General features: G+C 37.3%; 1 long non-coding RNA gene across 1 annotated transcript; it reads left to right on the top strand.

Moving 5' to 3' along the window:
• On the top strand, positions 1 to 23434 carry LOC148649400 (uncharacterized). Its single transcript, XR_015926549.1, has 3 exons — positions 1 to 431; positions 2587 to 2757; positions 22224 to 23434. It is a non-coding gene; the product is annotated as an uncharacterized LOC148649400 (long non-coding RNA).
• The last annotated feature ends 534 nt before the right edge of the window (positions 23435 to 23968 follow it).

The following is a 23968-nucleotide window of genomic DNA, read 5'->3' as shown; positions in this document are numbered from 1 at the left end:
AGCTTCACGATGGCAGGGAGCCCGAGACAGAGACGCAATAACATACGGAAGAAGTCATTATTAATTACTGCCTTCACAGTCCTGAATTCTTTAAAGTTCAGTTCAGATTCCATCGAAATTAATAATAACAGTAATTAAATAATGATTCTATTCGTGGCGCTTCAATAATATAGAGCTGATTAATATAACTAAAAAGTTATTATCATACTGTTATATTAACAGTGAGGTTACTATTGCGTTTTCTGCGCGTTAAAGCAAAAAAAAAACTTTTAAACGCAGTTGTAAACTCAGGGCTGTCTCTCTCAATCTTTTCATAACCGATTGAAGCGTTTTAACAGCCAAGCTGTTTCCTGGAGCCTATTTAATTGTTTCCACCTGAGACCTCTGATCCAAAATAGCGCATCTCAAGGCGGATCCAAGAAACTACGAAGGTGCGTTTTTGTTAATTAATTTAGTGTGGACCCAAACGCTTTGGCTTGTAACGAGAGACGTATCGACCGGGGGAAAAGATGCAGAGAAGAAGTAATGGGATCAGATGTGTTTTCACAAGAAACGTTTTCTAAGGACTTGCAAAACAATGCAATGTCGAAAGGGATACATACATCCGCTTGATTCAGAGGGGGTGACTATTGGACTACGATAATAACGTGTATCAGACTTAGTGCTCCACGTAGTTCAGAAGGAAGTTTAAATGGAGCTGTTGACAAAAAAAGGCGATTGCAACTTTCAAAAACTTGTACAGGGGATGATTGGAGTCTCCATTTTTTGTGTCTTCGATCTTCCATGCCTTTTCTTATCCCAGATTTATATATCATGCTATAGTATATTACACAAAAAATATAAGTAACACTCTGCTAATGATGAGTTTTGTCCGTTTCTCTTTTGAAGTCGTCACCCATGTTCTTGCGCTGAATATTTAGACACAATCTCCCCACCACCCACACACACACACACCTGCTACCCCAAAACAAAGACCGCTTATTATTGCTATTCATCGGCGTCTTCAGTTCATTTCAGGAGATCACTACAGTGAGCGTTAAGAAAGATTAAGTCAAAAGTACGATTCCCTCACAAAGACTTTACTTGCGATTCGAAAATAAGTATGCAGCTACGCGATATTTGTATTTCTTGCTTTTGTCAAGAAAACATTTAAAATCTTTTTTTTTTCCTTGGGAAAATGAAGGGCTATTGTCGCTGAAGAGTCTTTTCAAAGGCAGTTTCCATTTTTATGCGTTTACTTTTAGACGGGGATTTGAAAATGCATGCTGTAGTAATTTGGAAACGATATTCAGTGACAAAATGTGCAATCCGTTTAACACGTTACCAGGGCTCATTCTCCATAAATATCGTGGATGTTCACACTTTCTCAAGCTGATAATAGCGATTACACAGGCGCTGGCTTTTGTTTTGTTAAACTTCACAGACCGGTTACCAATACTGTCAGTTTGTTCGCAGTTTTTTCAGTCTCGCTAACTACCTGTGATGATAACCTGGCATGGTAGCTTTTAGCATAAATGCCATTTTTTTTCTTGGGAATTGAAAGAGATTTGCAGAGGCCAGCCGTTTGTTTTTCTCTGTAGTCCTGCTACCTCAGGAGCAATAGATCCACAGATCGGTGTGATACCTGAATGGATCACCTACTGTACAGTATATTGTTTCAATAGGCCTCAACTGCACAGTGATCATATTGATTCAATCATGTAGTCCAAGTCCCCTATTTAACGAAATAATCATAATTAATATATTAATCCAACACAAATGTGAAAATGTATGGATATTGAATTGGGGACTTCTGAAGGTAAATGATTTATTGGAAATAAAAAGTTTTTCTTTTTCAGTTTCTTCCCATTTAAAAATAAAAACTCTTTAAGCATCTGTGCCATTTCAATCATATTCAATTTAAAGAATGTTTTAATATAATTATTGCAATAAAAAATAATCTCCTATAATTATCCCTTACCATCATTGCCCGTAATCCAGAAAAAAAAGTTTCTGCAGGTGTGCCTTTGTAGAGGCAGTAAATATACTTTTGATAAGACTAAGCCTGCAATAAACTGAGGGGATTTCAGCCTTCAGATATCTTTATACCAGGGATTTGCGTCACTGTCTAATTTACTGGCCTTTTTTAAAGGATATAGTCAGTTGTACCTGTGCTTTACAGAAATGAATAAAAAATAAAGCTAACAGTAATGAAAATGTATGTGCTTAAAAAGAAGACTGAACAAGTCAGCTTCATTCAAATTCTGAATAAAGAAAGGTAATGTTTGATCTGCTCATTTTATAATTACATACTGTACTTTACTAAGTTTATAATATTTCCCAAATCTAATTATACTGGCCTATATAAAGAAGAAGCTTCTACTTCTTTTCAATATTATGGAGGGGAATGTCCCCTTTCGACTTTTATCTTTCCACAAAATATCTGCTTTGTTTTTATTTATTAGCAGTCCGCCTACTCAATATTAATAGTAAGCCACTCTGACTGTGTCGCAAATCACTTTAATCCAAGTGTATTTTTTTTTAAAGTAAGGTCAGTGTGGAAACTTGGTTCCTATGATGTTTTCAATTTGTTTACGTGATTTCCAGAGCCATAGACCAGAAGAGCTGGCAGAGAGCGCTCCAGTTCGCTGGCACACCGCTCGACAGTCACGACTTACAGGGATTGACACCTCGCAGCTTCTGCATCGCTGAGAGGACAGCGAGCAGTACGGGAGTGGGACTCAGTACTGGCCCAGAGAAAGACGCTCTGCTAACGAGGTAAACTCTTCCCAACTTTTCTCCCCGTCTCTTGGCTTTTTCTCTGATTGATTTTAAATTATAATGTGCTCCTTCTTTATTTATCTGGCTTGGGACTCACTCGCTGTCATTCTGAAAGGAGTTTACATGCTTAATGCAATATGTTCACTCCTCAAAACAACAAGCTGTTATGTGATCAGAACAGTGAATGATTTTGGCAAAGTATGAGTCCAAAACCCTGTTGTGTAGCCTTCAGCTGTTTTCAAGTTGCAGGTACAGTAAGTGAACATGACTAATTTTGCAGCAAGGGATATACTATATGACCTTTTTAGTGGTGTTTTCCTGTTTTCGACTTTTTTCATCAGAGCTGTCCGATGAGTCACCACCACACTATGTTGGCTTGACATTTGTGTGACTGTCATGCCTGAAATCAATAATAAAGTACATGTGCAAGTTATCTCTGACGTGTGATTGTAAGGTCTGTGCATCATGGAATGGCTGAAAAATCTAAAAGAAATACATTGTTTAAATAAATAAAAACATATCTTAAAAAGCTCAGCAAATTGATCAGCAGGAAAATGCAAGACGATTGTTTGAAAATGTCTGGAAGATGCAATGTTCTGACCGGAGACCACTGCACCTTTAGGGCTATAATTTGTTCAGATTTCTTTTTTTTTGTAGTATTTTTATTTTCCCCTCATCGTAAATTAAAAACTTTTGGAATTGCTGGAACACAACAATGTTCACAATGTTTCCCCGGAGAACTATTACATATGAGCAGTAAAATGTTTGTTAAATTCACCTCATTCACCCAAAGACAACCTTATGTTACAATGTGATTCTAACCCTTTCCTACTGAAATTTGTCAAATATTAAACCAAATAATGAAACAGTCCAGATGTCTTAAAATCATCATGGTAACCTTTACAGTTTTCAGTATTTGTCTTTCCAGTACATGTTTTGGTACTACAACATTAAAAGACCTGATCTTTGACAAACATCTCCTCTATCTATACTATTACAACTAATTGCAGTAATAAAAGTAAGTCTGCAAATTCCTATCACTATCACTGTAAATGTTGATCTATTTTTATACATACAAATACAAAGATTAAACACCATAACACATGGGAATAAAAAGACATGTGGTCCAAAAAGCTTTTCTTCTCCCTGTGAAACAAAGTCACTCCCAAAACAGGATGCGTCTGTTTCTAACGGATCCCTGGGTATTCGAACTGACAACATAATGAATGTGACATATCTGGCCTCTCATGCACAAGATTAAGTGCAGCTGATAAAATGTGTTAACTTTCTAGAAATCTGGGTGATTTTGGGTTTAAAGGCAAGCATTCTTAGACAGAGACCTGTTTCCCTGAAGCCCTCAATGGCTTTGTCTGAGAACGTGCTGCAAAGTAGACATCACTGCAGCTCACCTAAATTTCAAAAGCATACAGCGAGATGTTTGAATGAATGTGGCCTTTACCATGTGGCCTTTTTCTAATTACTTTCCTAAAGTTTTATCGGTCCCTGGCAATCGTTTCAGAACCCAGTTCTCTCCACGAACATCTACAAATATAACGGAAACACTCTTCGATAAAAGGGCCAATTTTCTGTTAGGTCTTGGTACAGTTTTATGTGTGTGCTGGTACCAGTGCTAAAGGCAGGCTGCTGTGTGATAAGGTTTTATTAGAGCAAAGACACTTGACCTAGTGGGTTGGCTGTAATGAAAAGACAAGTAACATGAGAAAAGTGGACTGCACTCGGACGTATGGCTTCTAAAAATTCTCCACTATAAAACAAACAAACACATTGGAAATCAAGACACATATGAATTTTGTAGATCGATGTAAGGATAGAGGAAATAAGAGTCTCCCATTATGAGGGCGTTTGGCAGGACAAACACTATGCCCAGCATGCATTTCAGTTGCCTGATTGTCCTGTATTTCTTTTGTGGTTTCGTTCCCAGCTTCCCACACATGGATTAGAAGCTTGTGCTTCACAACACGTGTTGTCATGTCATTCCACCGCAGAACCAAATTGCAAAACTGGATTGAGCATAAAAAAACACATGAAAGCATCATCTAGCTCAAGTTTCTCCCCATCTCAGATCCGAGCTCCTGTGTGCATTGATGGCCTTGAGGAAAACCTAAGCTGTTTTTCTCCTTCAAAACAAAAGCAATAGGACTTGTAGGAACACAGTGATGTGGCTAATACAATTCTATCCTCATCACCACTGCCATTCGACTCTCCTCACTTAATAAAACAAAATTCACACACAATCAAGCTCAACTACTTCTGGCTAGCAAGAGATCAGCAATCAATTTTCAAGGCTTAGTCAGAGGAGCCTGTTATGCCAGATAACATAACACAAGCAGTCAGATCAATGTAGAGCAGCAGTTCTCTGGATGCTGTCGGGTTTCCTATAGAACTTTATTAAACATTCTTTCTTGTTAGTTAAGCTCAGGGGCACAAGAGATGACTTTCACATTGTTTACGGAAAGCTGTCCCTTTTGTGTGGCCTGGTCTCTCATGTAGTATTGCTGCTGTTTAAATAAGAAAACTAGACTTTCTTCGATAATTTCTGAATTTCTCTAAAGCCTCCATCAAGGTCCATGATGCGTTTCTTGAATACCTCTGTGATGACAAGTTAGATTAGCTCCAGACAGAGAGATGATACTTTTAACATGACGAAGTGATAGTATGAAGCACAGATATTTTACGAGTACCCTGCTTTATTCTTGTAGTTATATGGTCCTAGTCATTACAGAATTAATTTAAACCAGTGGGGGTCATTAGAACAAGTTATATGTTGGTGGGATTTTGTCTGATGTCCAGAATATTTCTGCCAGTTGTGTCTCACCTTTTATTCAAAGCAGGCTGCATGGACAGAAGCTAAGCAGGACAGCATCCACTTCCTTTTACACACTAAGCTGTTTCCTCTCTTCATGTGTCTTCTGCTCTCTTTTTGTACTTGAGGTGCAAGCAGATGCATGCAAAATCTATATCTCCGTTTCATACTTGCTTCTAAGATAATGCCATTGTGGCCCTACAAGCTGAAAAAAAGCTCTCTCTATATGCCTCTCAGTGCACATCATATTTCTCATTTCTCTATTCACCTCTATTGAATTGCAAATAGTGCTTCCTACAGCAAGAGGCTATTGTTCATACCGTGATGTCCAGAATGGAGAAACAACGTAATATTTAAAAGGACGCTCAAAGAGCAGTGGCCCAGCAAACCTTTATTTGCAATCTGCACATCTGGCAGGAAAAAACAAAAAAAAAAAGAACTTATGTCTTATTCTTAGTCTTTTTCTGCCATGTAGGAAATGCATGGATATGTGTGTGTTTTCATATTAGAACTGTCAGCAAATTGACAGATTTGTCACTAATGTATTGTAGCCTTCACAGTCACAAAGGGAAGGGGTGGAGACTAAGGGATCGTGGTGCAAGATCAGTAAATCACATCAGAATTTTGGATGACAATACACTGAAAGACGTGAAAAATAAGTTCTTAATGAAATGAAAACAGTGTTTAGAGCTGCTTGAAGATGAACAGTATTAATAAGGCATCTAGCTTTTGGGCAAATGTAAGGGACATTAAAGTGAGTTTAAGAGGAAGAAGCGGGGTTACGTTTTAAAAATATACAATATTAAGGTTGTAAGATAGCAATAATATAAATTAATAAAATATGAATAATATACAGTATCAATAATATATTAATATTCTCAATTAATAAGATAATAGAAGTGTAAGATAGCAATACAGGCAGGGCCTTTACAAAACAGGAAGATAACTTGACTTTTTCCAGTCTGATAATATTCTGAACTGCAAAATAAGGTCTAACACTGCTTGACACAAGGATCCAGACATCTCTATTCTTTAGGCAGATGTGTTTCAGCTAGGGACAAACTGACAAAACAATACTGGTGTCCTTTTGTCACACTGGGGCTGCTGTCCTGTCTCACTTGCCAACAAGACAGCAGTCAACAATGTGATGACTCTGTAGCAGAATGTGCTGTACAGTATGTGTATGAGGAGCATTTTTTTTAGTTTCTTTAGTACAGTTCTATTTTCATACACAAATATGTACATTACCTATATTCAGAGCCTTGCACAGTTTTCACATTTTTTTTGCTTTGTAACTTACAGTCATGACTCTTTGAAACAGCAATTGATATTTGTATAAATTTATATATAAAACCTACAGTATATCCACACATTCTATGCAAAACTCAAAAAGAAAGAGTAACTAAAGTGAAAGAAAAATGGAAAAGTCAAAGACAACCCTAAATTAAGCACAGATGGCTACCTTAACGAACCTCACAATCTGTTTCAGTGGTCTCTCTGTGTGCAGTAATTGTGATTGCCATGGTTTTAGAAGAAAAACACCTGTCTCTTTGAGGTTCCCTGATCAGGTTGTGAATTTTGAGCAAAGATTCAACCATGAAGTCTAAGGATCTTTTGAGCACTTCAAAAACATTGAAGTCTCTGAACATCCACCTGAGCAGTCTGTGGAATCATCAAGAAATGGAAGATACATCGTACCACACATCGTCCCTTCAGACTGATCAGCTGGGCAAAGAGGAAAAGTCTGGGCAGACGTCTGAGTAGCTACTGTGAGGACAACAACAACCAGTCTGGAAGAGCTACAGAGGTCAATGACTGAGATGGGAAAGATGTGCATTAGTCAACTGTATCACACAGATTCATGATCACTCCACCAAGCAGGTCTGTATGATATAGTGGAAGCCCTGGCTCATTTCCTGACTGGAATTTGCAACAGAGTGCTGGAGTCATCTTTCAAAAATTTGGCAAAAGGTATTTTGGTCAGAGGAGACCAAACTGGAAATTTTTGGTCTTAATGCTAAGAGTTAGTGCACAACCCAACACGGCAAACCTCCCAGTCTACACCATCCCTACACTCAATCATGGTGGTGGCAGCATCAGGCTATCGGTCTCCTCAGCAAGGACTGGAACTCTCGTTAGGACTGAAGGAGAAATGGACAGAGATACAGTGTAGGCAAGTACTAGAGGAAACCGTGTTTCAGTGATAAAGTCTTAAAATTGGGATGAGAATGGACTTTTCAGAAGGACAGTGACCCAAAGTACAAGGACAAAGATAAACTGGAGCGGCTTAAGAATAAGGGAGTAAGTGTCCCTGAGGGGCCCAGTCAAAGGTCTGCCTTGAATCATGTCGCAAATCTGTACAGTGACTTGAAAACTGCTCTTCGTGAGTGATCTCCAAGTGATTTAAGAAAGCTTGATCAAATTTGCCAAGATTAGGAGACAGAAATTGTACACAGCCAGTGTATAAAGTTGGTGGAGACTTATCTCGAAAGACTGCTGGCTGCAATTGCTGCCAAAGGCACTTCCACCAAATACCGAGTTCACAAGTCGTGTTCAAGAAGAAGTATGCAATCGACGCATTTCATTTTTTTTCCCTGCAGTTTTTGTTGACATTTACTGCAGTATAGAATTCCTCAGTTTAAGCATTCAGTTTTTGCACAGAATATTAATTTTAAAGCCATGTGTATACTGTATGTCATTTGGTAATTTCACAGAATGGGATACGGTAGGATGGGATTGAATGCTTTTGCAAGGCACTGTACTGTACATATGTCAGTTGTGATCAGTTTAACGTGCTTGCCTGTGAGAAAATTATGTAGTCAGCTTTTAAAAACTCGGGAAAAAAGCCTGCCGTTTCGCCCACTAAATATGTAGATGTTACTGCAAGTGTTGTTAATGGGGCTTTTGTCCTCAATAATTGTACAGCTATTTTAGGATTATATTCTGTGTGAAAGCCTTTCACCTTTCTTTACGCCAGTGTAAACAGCTGCTGATTGTAAACCGAGCATGAAAGAGCGAAGAAAATGGACGGAGACTCGACACTTGCTCTTTGTATCGCACATTCCTATCAGTAGAACCTTCCCCAGTCCACCATTTTGTAAGAAAATGTATTCAGTAATGAAATAACTCTTGCCATACAGACCATGCCAGTCCTTTGACTTTTAAATGTGATTTTCAATAGATGTATTTTCCATGCTGCTTATTAGTCGGTCATACCCGGTTATGCTTTGGGCTCATTTAACTGCAGGTGCAGATAAGAAAGCTATTAGCAGCACTACTGGAAACCATGTGGACAAAACTAGGGGAGTTTGGCAAGCATGTTGGTCTTATAACCTTAAAAAGATTGATGAGGAAATGTCATGGTACTAAAAGGTCTAGGTTTGTCTATGCAGAGACACACTGAAACGAGACATTACAGAAGTGTTTCTGTAGCTATCTCCTTTCCCTGGTCAAAAGAACTTTCTCCTATCTTAAATGTTGTATTTTTGGTTGGTGTAAAATATGAGTAACAGATTCAATTAATCATGCTGTGACATCTACTGGGGCCATCCGTGGACTGACATCAGCTTCATCAAAGTTCTGAAACCAGCTGCTTGTGTCAGCTCCTCTCATCCACAAACATCTGCACTTCATCTCATCTGTTTGAAGGAAATATATGATTTTATACATCCGTTTTTTCTGTTCTTTTGCAGCTTCTGCTGCTTGTTTTGTTTAAGGACCATCTGCTATGTATAAAATTTGGAATATTTTTAAAATATGCAGGCTGAGTTGGAATGCAAATCCCATTAGCTTTCTTATTCTAAAAATAATAATGCTTTTACAAGTTGGATTGAAAGTATAAGAGACTGAAAGATTGAAAGTATAAGAGTGGAAACATAAATATTTCTCTGCAACAATCCGATGAAGGAACCTGCACAGAATTAAGAATTCAGATACACTCTAAGTGAAAATATACTTCCTATTTCTTCCTTGACTGCTCATTTTGTGAAAACCCTGTATGATTGACACATGTAATCATCAAAATCAACAGTTTTATGATAAGAAGTATATATGACTGCAATTGCAGTATTTCAGAACTGGAAACAGTTAAATCCTTTTGGCAGTTAGTCAGGATTCTCTGCACAGAATTATTAATAGTGACCCCCTATTTGTATAATGGACTTGTCTTAGCTTTATGTCAGCTGATCTTTGGGATATGTGTTATAACCATTTACGTAAGAGTTAAACTGCAATGAAGTGAAACCTAATGTTCTTGGGAGGAAGGAATAGGCAAAGTATTTGTGTCTAGTGTTTAGAAGTGCTTATAATTGGCTGAGCAAATTTTGCTTCATAGAAACACTGCTAAAGAATAACTATTCACTTATGTGGACAGAAGGAAGTTCTAGAAAAGTTATTATTATTAACATTATTATTATATATAATTATTATTATTATTATTATTAACACTATATGAGTTTACTAATTCTGTAAAATTGTTTGTATTCTGCTGTTTCCTTACTCTCCTGTTTTTAAAACAACATAGTAACCCAGGTTTTTGGAATAAAAAATACAACCATCTAGGGAAATTAGATGCCTTTGGCTCTCCAGTGCTGTCCTTGTAACTAGTTCTTATGCAGCATGTCGTTTATTTAGATATATGTCAGAATTTATTCCCATCATGCTTAAGGATGGCACACATCTGCTCCTTCAGCAATGTTTTACAGACATCTTGGTCTTACACGTTTTATAGATCAGATTATGGTGGCACAGATGCACTCACTTGTGGATTTTATGGTTTCTATTCTGAAATTTTATTGCATTTTTTAAAATACATATTATCAGTATTTAATCACTATAATCAGCTAAAGCCTAAATCAACCACAAAGAAATAAAATTTGAATAACTGTGATATAAATATTGGCCATTAAATAGCTATCCTTAAAATGCACATAATCCAGGGTAAAATGAGTCACACTGTTTGTGAACTTGTATGTAATGCAAAAATAATCCACATGGTGGTGGGAGAAGTGTTCCTTTTATATCTGGACAGTCTCTTTGAAAAACAATTCAGTATGTGGTTTAGGGGGTAGGGGATAATACAGTTTACTCATTACATTACATAGCAGAGAAAAAGGAGATATCTGAAACTTTTCTTCAAGTAAAAAAAAAAAACAGAAGCAATGACTCTTTGTTTTACTGCCTACACGAAACCAAAACCTTCCTTCCAGAATCGGGTGCCACTGGGTGAAACTTCACATCAGTTTGCAAGTGTTAGTAAGATTTTCTGCTTTTACTGCATTCCACACAAGTGCATGTGGGCTCAAGCATTAAGTCTCTGTCAAGATGCCCTTTTTATTGCACATGTTTGAAAATGTCTAGCGTGTACAGAGCCTGTTCCATTCTGGACAGGATGAATAATTCCTGGGAATGATGGAAAATATAATTAAATATGCGTGGTGATGCTAAGGAAAACTTGTCAATTTGCATAGCATGATGTGCCATAATGTGAAACGTTATATAAAATCCTTAGTTTCCTTTGGAGCACTGTGATCAGATCACATTCCACGGACCACACATATAGCTGCCTGTGTTAAAACAGTTATCCATGGTCTACACAGCGCAGTATTCCAAAAATGTCTTGCAGTTGTAACTTGAACTTTCGGTCAAGGCATATGGGATGAACAGTACTTGTACAGTTACATCATTGAGAGCAAAGCGGCACTGCACTGCTCTCTAAAACGTGCATTTCCAGAACAACACTTCCCCCATTTCTTCATTTGTATACAGTTTGTAATACATGCATGAACACATTTACACACACCCATAAATGGATAAAATGCATAACGTAAATGTATAGTTGTGTGTCTGTGTTTGTGTCTAACTCACACCTGTCAGCCCACTTCATCTGAAATGGTAGTTTTCTGTTTAAGCATGAATATTTAGCAATAATAGGGTTTTTGTTCAGTTTTTACTAAACCAATTGCACAATTTTCTTAGGAAATAAACCTACCATAGAAATGATGGAGAAAGGACCACACTTTTGCAGTTTTGAAGATTTAAATCTCTGGGCTTTTGTGATTTTTTTTTTCAAAGGGCAATCCTAAAACCACATTTTTTGCCTCCAATAAGGGTTCCAGCTGTGTCGCCTTGAGTGATCCAGATGTTCTGAGCCAGGCAGCACCTTCCTGGTGCAGGCATTGAGCTCAAGTATTGTTTTCTTTGTATCACATCTATGTCTGTGACACATAAATTGCTTCAGTAGCTTCTTAACCCACAGAATACTAATAAGGAATAAATTGTGGTTCATTTTCTGTTCTTTTGCCTGGTATCAGGAACTTCAACCCAGGGATTTGTTTATGCAAATGTGTTTCAAATAGCCTGCATGTAATATTTGTCCGAAACAAGACATCAATAAATGTTTATTTTAACCTGAGCCCGTACTTACGATGTGAAAGTGCTATGAAGTGGAATAGCCTATAGGGATCCAGCAAAGGGAATGTTTTACACAAAGGGTTGTGTGAGTATGGAACAAAGTATGTTCCATAGTATGGCATGTTAAAATACCGCAGACTGTGCTCTGCCTCGATCTGTGTCCTTGATTAGTGATTAGAGCTGTCCGTGGCAGTCAAGCAGGTGAGAGTCTAGTTAAACCTGCAACATCTCTTAGGAATGAAAACTTGACACAAGCTAGGTTACTGCTTTACAACCACGGCCCTTAACTTCTTTCCACTGTCATTCTGAAAATGACTACCAGCTCTTGACCCTTATCACTATTCTGAGCCATATCTGAGCTTATGTTTCCATGGGTGAAAGGCAATGCCTCAGACCACCCCTTTAGTCCAGCACTCCATCTAGCTCCAGTACATATTAATGTTATTTTCGGGTCATTTAACTTACCCTCAGCAAAGGGTAGAGGGTGACACATGGCTGTAAATCATCTGACAGTGGAATGGATTGGTGCCACAACAGATTATCATGAGAATTCCTGTGTTGCTTGACCATGTACAACTGCCCCCTCCCCATTCACACACACACGTGCACACATACCCTCCATTAATATCAAAGTTAAGGTCAAGATGTGCATTTTGCGGCCCTGTGATTTTCAAACCAGTCACACAGTGGAGCATCATGATTAAGGAATATGCATGCTATTTTATACTCACCCTAATCATTTTTTAATGATACCTTTTCAGGTCTTTATAACTCTCACTCTTGACTGTCCTTAAAGTTTATTTACAAAACTTAACCTATTCATTTAAAAAAATATTTTAAAAAGGAATCATAGTTCTATATTAAATTAGATGGAAAGGCTAATAGCTTTACAGAAATTGCGTTGAAAAGATATTTGGTTTTAGAGCATTTTATCTGAAAGGCGTTATTTCACAGATGGTTTATTTATATTTAAAAGTATTTCTATTGTAGATACATCATTCTGTATAAACTGGTTTGTTGCATTACAAAATGTGTAAGTACTGAGAAATGTATCCAATTGACAGGAAAGAAAAACAGATTCCTGTTTTATTAACAGCATTGTAACTGCAGAAGATAAGCAACAATTCACAATATTCTGTGCAAATGCCCCCTTTTTAGCTAAGGTTTTGGAAATGTGCAAAGAAACATGTTCATAAAGACAGATACATTGTTGTAACAATTGTATAGCCACAACACTGACAATCAGGGAGCAGAAATGTATAGTTAATTGTAAATATAACTGAATTAAATATGCATCTTACAAAATATGGTGTAGTACAGTTACAGTAACCAAAGTTATTATCACATTATGGAATCTTCATCAAAATTATTTAAAGTAACTCTGTAGTAAGTCATTGAATATACTGCTTATGTCTAAATTTAATTTCCAATGCACAGATTGGAATCATTAATATTTCTCGTAAGACGCTCTAACAGAAATTGACATTGAATGTCCTAGTTTAGTGGATTAAGTGCGTCAGTTGTGTCTCATTTTTGTCCTGGATCTCAAACCTGAAAGAGTTGAATGTGTTGTGCTATCTCTCTGCCATGCCTTGTCGAGAACAACAGCTGCACACCTTGTCTTGAAAGTGAACTTGGTTTGGGATCCGTAAGTGTGTGAACTCTTTTAGCTTGAATCTGCCGCAAGCTGCTGTAACTGTGGCTTCAATCAATATGCCATTCCTTACCTTAACGCCAACATGACGTCGGGTCATCTTTAGTTTTCTTTCTTGTGTGGAATCTTTTGCAAACGAAGAGGAATCATGGTAAACTGCGTGTGGGCATGTAGAAAGTGTGTGTTAGCCGTGTGAAATGAGGTGCCCGGATTGTAAAACTCTCCTGGTGTATTTCACTCTGTTTAGTGCTCAAAAGAGAGAGAGCGAGACTCTCTCTAAACTCTGTGCTTTGCAACAGAACTGCATGACTCTGACTGAAGAAATATGCAGCAAGTAGACTCATACTTAAAAAGACAGGTCCAGGTGGTGGTATTTGTATACTTTCTTTACATGGTCACAGTGTGAAAACATTTACCAGCCCGAAGAAGCCTGTTTCACAGATGTTAGCGTGAACTGTAATGATACGCACTGACATCACAAAATCTGTAGCTCACGATTAATTATAGATTTCATCACTACTGCTTCCTTTAGTGGTTCTTTCTTTCAGTCAGCTAAGACCTCAAAGATTATCTGTATTTTAAAATGTCCTAGAACTTGATTGTGTGGTTTTGGCTCAACATGTTTCTGATTTTGTTGCTTTGTCTGTTCTGTGGTTGGTTTCTTGGATTTGGTGTCTCACGTTCTTTGTTAACAGACTGAGTTATATCAAGGTGGTTTGTAAAGCCCTTAATTTGCAGTTTTCCTAAAAGAGTTGTGTCCAATTATATGCACAATACTGATAACATCCTGCAAATAATTCTGTCCCTGTATTGGAGGTTTGCTTTAGTTTTATAGCCGTGTGTGTAAAAGCAGAAGATTTGTCAGTTGAGGTTGCCAGACACATGCACAGGGTGGTGAGCACGCAGGCAGAGGTGTAAACCCAAGTTATTGTCCACTGCTTAGGCACAAAGCACTTAGATTCTATCATAGTTTCTTCACAAACACCAGCTTTAAACATCAGCGTTTGCTGATGAAGCTGTTTGTGCAGTGAAGTGTTCAGGCTCTGTGTTAGTGGGTGAGTAAACTATGCTATAGACTGGGAGCATATGAGAATGTGCATGTGGTGGTCTTCCTCTGTTTTTACAATGGTCACTAATATTTCCAATTCGCACTATGCTCTTAAAATGTATCTTTAGAATTGGATAAAGTTGTTAGAAAATGGATGGATGGACAAAAAAAAACATTTTATACATTTTCCAGTTTTGCCAATAGCCAGATTCAACTGAAAAGACTTCTGTCCAGTTACAGACTAACACAAATTTATATTCAAATGTTCAAAAAGAGGTTAATTGCACTCTGAAATGTTAAAAGAAAGAAGAAAAGGTTTTAACTGTGGTGCCTCCTTCAAATGTATAATACTAAAACATTGTTAGTTTATGATATCACAATTTCGTCAATCATATGGTCATCTCTATGAAATACACATATACATTCAATAGCTCTGAAAGTATCTATAACTTACATACATAACTTATTGTATTTATCTCACCGCTGGCATATTTGTTTGCATTTTAGGATCATTTATACATCATACACATTATCCATAATTACATTATATTAAACAAAGCAGATGTGTAGGAAGTCTACTGTGTCATGTTTGATATAATAAAACCTACAAAACATGCTTACATCCAACAGCTCAACTAACAATTAAGTTTTTCTTTGAGTATCTTAAACCGAGGAATTGAAAATAAAAGGAAAGGGTAAAATCAATCGTTTTTGTTCTGATGAGGATCCTTCTGAAATGTTGCACATTAAATTATTAAATTATTGTTATTCATTTCCTTACCAAGTATTCATTTGAAGTTTGTTTTCTATTTTTTCTAACAGGGCTTCTATCACATGACACTAACTGTTCTTGTTCAGATTTATTTTTATTATTTTGATGTATTATTTTGTTATTTTAGTTGTAAATCTTATATAAGGGCTTATATAGAATATACATATACAGTATATTCATTAGAAAAATTTTAAAAATATAACCAATATACTTCAAAACTAAAATCATTTTCTATTTTGTAGCAATGTAAAACTTAATGGAATTTTACTATTGTAGTAATAAGCTATATATTTTATACTTACTAATAAGCTATATATATTATACTTACTAACTTTTTATGTTAATTTTTTATTCTGTTAAAAGCAGTTGTTTTTTTTTCAAATACCAGAAGCATTTCATTTCTATATTATGACAATATGAAGCAGATTATATGTTGTTACATGACTCTCATTTTAAATCACGCCCTCATTAATTAAAGATATCAAAACCCAAAACTATCCAACAGTTGCCTTAGCACGCACACTGGAGGATATAGCTGTTCTGCAAATTATACCCTATGAAATGTGCTATAAATCATATTTATATTTAAATAAGCTTGAGAACAGGAATACTCTTGAAAAAAGAGAAATGTTTTTAATGCAGATGTCACTTGTACAAACAATTTTTTGTAAGGCTCGTAACGGGAAAAATCTAAAGCCATTATTGTATCAGAACTTACAGAATAGCATTTCTATTGTTCCATCATTTGAGCCAGTGATACATAGTGCATGTATTCTGTATAGCTTTATATATACTTTATGAAGCTTTCAGGTTTCTGCAAGCCCAACCAACAGTAATGTGAAGTACACTTTGTTTTTATACATTTTCATGACTAATTTTAGTCAGTATCTGTTTGTTGCAACTTTAAAATTGCTATTTGCTTTTTTGAAGTACGTTCAAATCCAGCACACAGCAAGCGAGTTGACAAGCTGGGCACCACATGCCTCTCTGCACTAATGTGTTTAAAACCATTTCTGCAGTTTGACTGGGAGAGCATGCTCGTATTTGATTTACAGAACAAACCAGTACCGCCAAATATATCCACTATGTAATTTGTACTTAACTCTGTGATATTTATGGCCATTTGCCTTATCCCATCCCACCATCAGCTGCGCTGTGGGAGGTTCATTCTCAATGCGACCTTTGTTATTTACCCCACAGAGTATGGCCATTGTCTAGCCCTAAAATGACATCAGTTGTCTTTGCATCTTGACAGTACGATATTCCAGGTAATACCTCTAAATCAATATATGCCGCATACGTGTTATTTAAATCATTGTTCAATGCATACTGTGCAAAGTGCAACATATTTAAGAAAATGCAAAGAACAAAAACTATGCATTAGACTTCAAGGAATAAAACTTTGCAAGACCCGCCCCCTTCGTTAAACAATGCTGTAATTATTATTGGAGAACGATTCGTTCAAACAGTGGACATTACATAACAGTATTTCAAGGGACTAACGAAGCCTGGGCTGGGGTCTGGGCACAGAGGGTATTAAATTGTTGCCTAGTGTTTCGCTAAGCTCTGCCTTCCCTTAAAAAAAAAAAAAATCCCTCATAATTCAAGCAACAGCTGGAAAGCTTACTCTTATGTCTGTACTTAAATGTGGGAAGGTCACAGGGCGCTGATCTAAAGAGCAGGGGAGGCTCGCTCACCCGAATGGCGATGCTCAGTAAACGAAGGAGGAGGGACCTCTGTGTGCATCTTAAAAAGTCTGACCCAGCCTTCAAGAGAAAAGGGAAGTGAGACCCCATGGAGGATTTGCAGGGGTTCTTTAGAATCAAGGAGTGAAAGGCAACGAGTCTCCTAACTGCCTACCCACTACCTTGTATTCTAACAGGATTAAAGTACATTTAGCTCCCGTATTAGCATACTTTAGCCCCATTCAGGCTTACTTGATGTTTCCGATGGCCTTTGATCAGCCTTGCATGCTGCTGGTCAGCACCATGGTCGAAGGAGTCAGAAAGCGAAACTGTGAAATGTCCCTGTTGTTGAGTCTCTCAGGAGATATCGCTGCCTGAAAAAACACCCCGCCTTAAAAGAACTCTTATTTCTCCTGCTTCAGAAGTGGGCTCAGACCAAACAAAAAAAGGGGGTCGGTGGGGGGGGGGGAGAATGGGGGATCACGCTATATAAGCCAATTGGCCAATAGGTACCTGAAAGTCATAAACGTATTGCGTTTTATTACCATCTCCTAAAATTGAGTAATTTCCAGAGAGTGTCTTCCTTTATTGCTTTAATTTGCATATAAATTAAAGCCATATTGTAGCTGTAAGGCAGGCTATGCGACGAACACACTGCATCCCAGGTTTTCTTTGTTTTATATATACACCCTATGCACCAGTTAAATGACTAGGTGGGGAATGTGAAGTTAGTGTTGTTATTTTTAATTGCCTGATTGCTCTCTTCACGCTGGGATCCAGCCTTGAAGAGGAGCTGTCAATCTCTAACTTCCCAACTCAAGAGCCCTTACTTCTGAGATGGCTTGCATTCAATTTTAATAGTGAAGGATTTCATTTCTTTTTCTTTTTCTCTTTATTCGGATTTCAGACATAAACTGTCCTATTTAGCACATTTGTCAGAGAGGTACGATACATGCCACTGATAACGTTTGTTGACAACTGATTGAATGTCGAGCTAAACTGAAAATTAAGCCTTTGCATCAAAAGGAAAAACAAGCTCTGCTTGAGTCCACTTTGAAAATGAAAACATTTTATTAGTCTTGACACCACGCTCCATATTGAAAGGTTAAACTGAATACATATGGAGTAGTCTATGGTTCTGTTTAGAAAAGTATGCAACAGCAGCAGCCTCAAAAGCAACATTTTCATGAGAAGAGTGAGTCTGGATCACCTTTAGAAAAGGGCATATTGGCACCATTTATCCTAATTACCATTTGTCTGCTGTTCTGAAGAGCCTCAATCCAGCCTTTCTTTATGACTGATCAGGTCATAATCAGTACTTTGCATCTCACTATTGTTTCTGCTTGGGACGTATTTGGGATGTAAACAGACTCTTTCATTGTAATACTTTTACGATTGTGACTGTAATATTTCACAACACACAAAAAGAGTAGATGTAGAAAAATACAGTCTCGTGATGAGCAAGTGCCTCATAAAAATAAGTGAACAGCTAAAAGCAAATGGCGTCTGAAAGTCTCCATGAAAATGGAGTTTAATAAGATGCAGTGCATTTTTTGTAACTTCTTCTTGGGTTGTTGCCTAGTATGTACCAACCACTGGGCCACAATTTGGGAAATATCTAGATCAAACATCAGCAGATTATGGGAGTGAATGCAAAATTTAATGTCCCTGTCTATAGATACCTATAATTTACTATTGGATACATTTGTAGTGGGACACAGTGTTATAGAGATCTTAGAATTTATTCCATGTGTCAAAAACATTTAAGTATTAACAGATGATATTATGTTAATGTTCTAGTCAAACTTTAATGCAGAAATTGCCTAAAGAATCAGCATAAAATAAGAGGTAATTCTGTTCATTTAGAATAGAAGAACAAGCCTGGGAGAAATTTGACATCATCTTCATTTAGGACACATTTTGCTCTTACTCCCCCTAAAGCTTCTTTGTACAACCAGCATATCTGATCTAGCTGCTAAGATGAGTGTTATGCTTTATAAAACTAGACCTCCTGCACAATCATCACTGGTCAAGGCTGCCCTTACACACTCATCAGATCACCTGATCGGTAATTAGACAGTAAGACAACTCTGGAGGCTGTTTTGGGGCAGATTAATACATTCCGTTTTCCATTGCTTGATATAGTTTTGGTTAATGGTCAAGAAAAGAATATAATGTCTACCTTCTATTAAAGAGCAACTCGCAACTCTGTTTACTCCGTGCACAATGAGTTATGATTTAAAGTCGGCAGGCCTGCTTAAATTAGCAGTAAGGGCAGGGCTGCTGTGATTCTCCTGTCTCAGCCCCCAAACCAGACTTAATTGTGGAGAAAGCTCTACAACCCTTGCACGATTTGGAAGGTGGGGTTGTTTTTCAAAAACAGAACTTGGGGAGAGCGTGTTTAATTTCCTACAGTTTCAGTTTTCTTTTTTTCCCGGTTTTCTTAAAGTGCCTCTCTCGCTATTGGCAGATGAAGCTCTTAAAACCTACAGTATGTGAGACAAGAATGGTTAGCAGACTGCAGTCTTGCCATAACCGAAAGCCTTCGCTAACAGTGCGATTTTTTTACCTTAATGAGACGAAGCATAGCGATTGGCATCTTCATTTATATCATATGATAATGAGTGGCTCTTTGGTAAAACTTTAAGTGTAAGTGCAGCGACATGTTGTTTTCTTTGCCTGTTTCAATGTACAGTATACTGTTCCATGAGTTGAAAGACTTTGCCGGATCTTCCGAACATCTTTCAACGAGATCTAAAAAGCATATAGTAAGGGTAATTTATAGATGCAGTGATCATGTGATCATATGAAACAAAAAAGTTTAAATATAGGATGGAAGAGAAAAAATATCCCGAAAGAAACTTTTGATTTTAATGTATGATTAATTCCGCAACGTTTCCAGAAAACTGATTCTGCCTCTTCTTCATCTATACGTAAATCTGCTGGGTGTTTAATACCTTAAAATTAATTTTAGATCATAAATTTTATATTAAATATCTTACAGTAATGCGAGTAAAATTAAATAAATAATGTAAATAGGTTAATTAAAATTAATTATTTATTTGTACTTTGTGTTTAATAAACCCATTTATTTAATTGAGCATCAGTACCCAAAGCAGTCTGAACAACTGTGGGAAATAATTAAAAACAACAAGAACGACAGCCTCTGGGCGTCAGCAATGGTTGGGGTCTCCTCTTGAGGAAAGTATATTTAATTAAAATTGAGCTAATTTTTCTGAACCACTTAATAAGCATTTTCAAACACAAGTCATAATTCACGGACGTACACGGTTTGCGTTCAGGATCTGAAATTGCATTCAATATTTAACAAGATGAAGTTTTTTTTTTTTCACTGCTTTTAAACTGGCTCAAGCGGATCACTAGGAAAGAACTTTGTGAGTAAAGTCTGTAAGGTCTGTAAATCTTTTGCTCTGCAAACACAAGTTCTTCTGCTTTTCCCTGGAAAACTGGCGAGACGGAGGAACATATTCCTCTATAATGCAGATAGTCCGCAGTCTGGAGGCGCACTTATAGGAAACATAACCCAGAAGATAAAATATAACCCAATGCTGAATATTTTTGCAGTGGACTTTTGAGGCATTGTTGTACTGTATAACCCCAAAGCCCTGACCTTCACTGCCCAGATGAAGAACAGACTGTCGTGCTTCAGAGAGGTAGCTGGAGCAAGGAATTATGACAGATTCAGCAGCTGAACATCGCTGTATTCTTCATGGATAAGGAAATTATTGTGTTTACAGATAGCATCATGATGATTTTTTAATACGCAACTAAAAATGTATCTGTTCACTCACGTCGGCGCTACACAACAGAAACTGAAATGTGTGACCGTTTTTGAAGCTAGCATTTTTCTGCCGAGAAGGAATTGACCGATTTCGGTGTTTTCTTAACCACCACGTTTAAATCTTAAAGATACTGTTTTTATCCTCACACGAGATTTTAACTCTTCTTGTGTTTGTATTATTACCGTTATCATAAAAGAAAAGCGGTGCACTATTAGAAATGCTTAAAACATTACTGAATGTGTATAAATATATACGTTTATTACTTTTGGAGGAAAACTTCCCTCATCTCTGAATCAGCGCGATGTACCGCGACCCCACCCTCATCTCCTCCCCCTCGTTACCAGAGCATCTGATACCCTGTCCTTCCTGCTGTAGACCCTTCATTTTTAAAAGTGATCCATGACAACAGTGGCAAACGAAGTGGTGTTCACCACTTAAGTAGTTATGGCAACACGTACCAGCGGTGGTTTCTGCGGGTTATAGTTAAAATGACAGATGATGAGCTTGTAGCGGTAATGGAAGAAGACATGGAGAAGGAATCTTGCTGGTCTAGTGTTCAGCACCGCCTGAATCAAACTCCCCACTGGCTATTGAAAGAGCCGCAGACAGTTAAAAACACACATACAGCGAGACGGTGATCTGGATTTAACCCCTTGAACGAACAACACTGCGTGTTAAACGCAGTCAATCAGGAAAATTAAATAGTTTCTAATGTGGCCAGCAGTGCGGGCGGCTGAGACGACTTCGGTTAACCCTCTCGCGTGATTTGAAATGTTTTGCGTGTGAAGAATTTAAAGATTTAATTCTTGTTGGTGGTGTTGTTGAGGATCCTGAAGTACGCATTTTGATTCTGACAAAATCTATGGTCTCCGCTGGACAATTCACATGTCCGGGTTATAACACCATTTCTATCTAGAGAATGACCTCATTAACCCCCTACTCCGCCTACACCCCTGACACACACCTCCAGCCCTGTGCCGGCGCAGCACAAAGGAGAGAAAGATGGTTCTCTTTGTACATATCTGAATTTCTGCGAGGCCGGGTTATCTCTGATTTATCTCATCACGCGTACGTCTACTGTCTGTTGACACTGCGTTCCATTGTATTGAAATTAAAAAAAGCTTTCCTTTTTGGATTTCTTACATATATAATGATACGAGGAAGCTATATTGTGAAATAATAAATAACGTGATAAATAGCCCTTACAGTGTTACTTCTGTTTACTTCTTACTCTTTTACATTTGCCTTTTATCTTGTATTTTAAAGGGACTTTGAAAACGACAGTTTCATACAAACCCTTGGGAATAAGGAGGAGTCTGATGTGCCCTGCTACACATAAGAATGCCGTCTAAACCAGGAGTTTTCAAAACTGAAAACCATTTTCATGAATGCTGACATCCTGACTCAAAAACCGGCAGGACTGCTACAACAAAGTTTGCGACGAAAGGGGATGTACTGTACAGGACAGGGTGTCTTTTTATAGGCCTGCGCTGCTAAAATGAAAACTATTGAACATTTGCTTCTAAAAGTTCATATTCATAAAGGGAAACCTTTGGTGCTGAGTGCCATAAATGTTTATTTCCAGCTATGCAGCTGCTGTCAGAACAAGTTTAAATTAATAATTCAGTTGCTTTTCAGTGAACATTTGCATACGTAAGGTGGTTAGAACAAGCGCAATTAGAGGTCTCACAAATTACAGGAATGTTACAAGTTCACGGTCAAAAGAAATATAAAATGCAAAATCTGTCCACAGCCATTTCAAATAGATTCAAAGGAGAGCAAGGAGGTTGGTGCATTTGAAAGACACTGACATTTTGGATTGAATTGGTGGTATTTGTGTATTGCGGAGCACGTGCGTTGTTTTTCATTCTTTTAAAACTAATACGTTAAGATTCTACCAGCCGAACGCCTTTGAAGATCGATTATTTTTAACACGTATGGTTTTGGTAACATTCCAAAGCCTCTTCTGTATAAAGTAACGAAGTCATATATTACACAATTATGACGAATGCCAGTTACACCTAATGTGGTTGAAAACAAAATGTGGAAATGACCATTCCTAAATAAAGGGGCTGTTAAGTTCTGTCTGCTCCAGGCGTCTATATTTTCAGATTTAATACTCTTAGTTTTCAGAAGAGTCTTGCTCTGCATAATGTTTGCGTTATATTTCTGAGTGATTTATTAACAGAATTTTGTCAGCTGTAGCCTAAAGCTTTTTCACGTCTACAGTAACAGATTGACAGATGTTTACTGGTTAATTGTGAGAGCAGTATTATAACATAGCGTGTATTTGTTAAACTAGAGGCTAAGTGTTTTCCCCCATTTTCCCCAATTCAAACACATCTTGTTTCTTTTGTGTGTACCTGAAACTTTTAAAAGTTGCTCCGAGTTGTTAATCGTCGATGAATGATTGTATCCGTTAATAATTGTCTGAAAGTCGATGGTGGTATTTGTAATAAACTTGAATTTGATGATAATTTTTGTAGCCAGTGTCATATTTCTGAATAGAATTATTTTGAATGTATGATATATTGTTTTGTGATCTATTGTTGATTGTAACACAAAACTGTTTTCTCTAGATGAATCCATTCTTACGGTGTCAAGACGGATAATCCAGTTTGTGTTTGTTGGTCCACAAAGCAGTTTACTCTTCATTTTCAAAATATCTGTTTTCGGATATTTTAACCCATATACACACACCACACACACACGATTCGACATAACCCTATGAATTATTCCAGATGCACATAAACCCGCTCTTTTGTAATGCAACAGTAAATATGACAACAATTCCATATTCAACTTAAGCCTTAATAGACTTTTATGAAGTACACAGAGAATGATCTTCCCATTTCAGAGGTTAGTAATTTCAACGTGTTTATTCTTGTGCAGGTTTAAAACGTATGAGGTGATCTTAGCTTGTGCACAACTTCAAAGTGCGCAGCAACGTAGGACGTCTGTACAAGTAGAGGGGTATCTTCAGTGAACCGACTTCCAAATTTTTAAAAAAC

This window comes from Lepisosteus platostomus, chromosome 14 (genome assembly GCF_059453375.1).
Source record: "Lepisosteus platostomus isolate fLepPlt1 chromosome 14, fLepPlt1.hap1, whole genome shotgun sequence".
Lineage (NCBI taxonomy): Eukaryota > Metazoa > Chordata > Actinopteri > Semionotiformes > Lepisosteidae > Lepisosteus > Lepisosteus platostomus.
The sequence above is the reverse complement of the archived record's forward strand: the minus strand, read 5'-3'. Positions and strand labels throughout refer to the sequence as shown.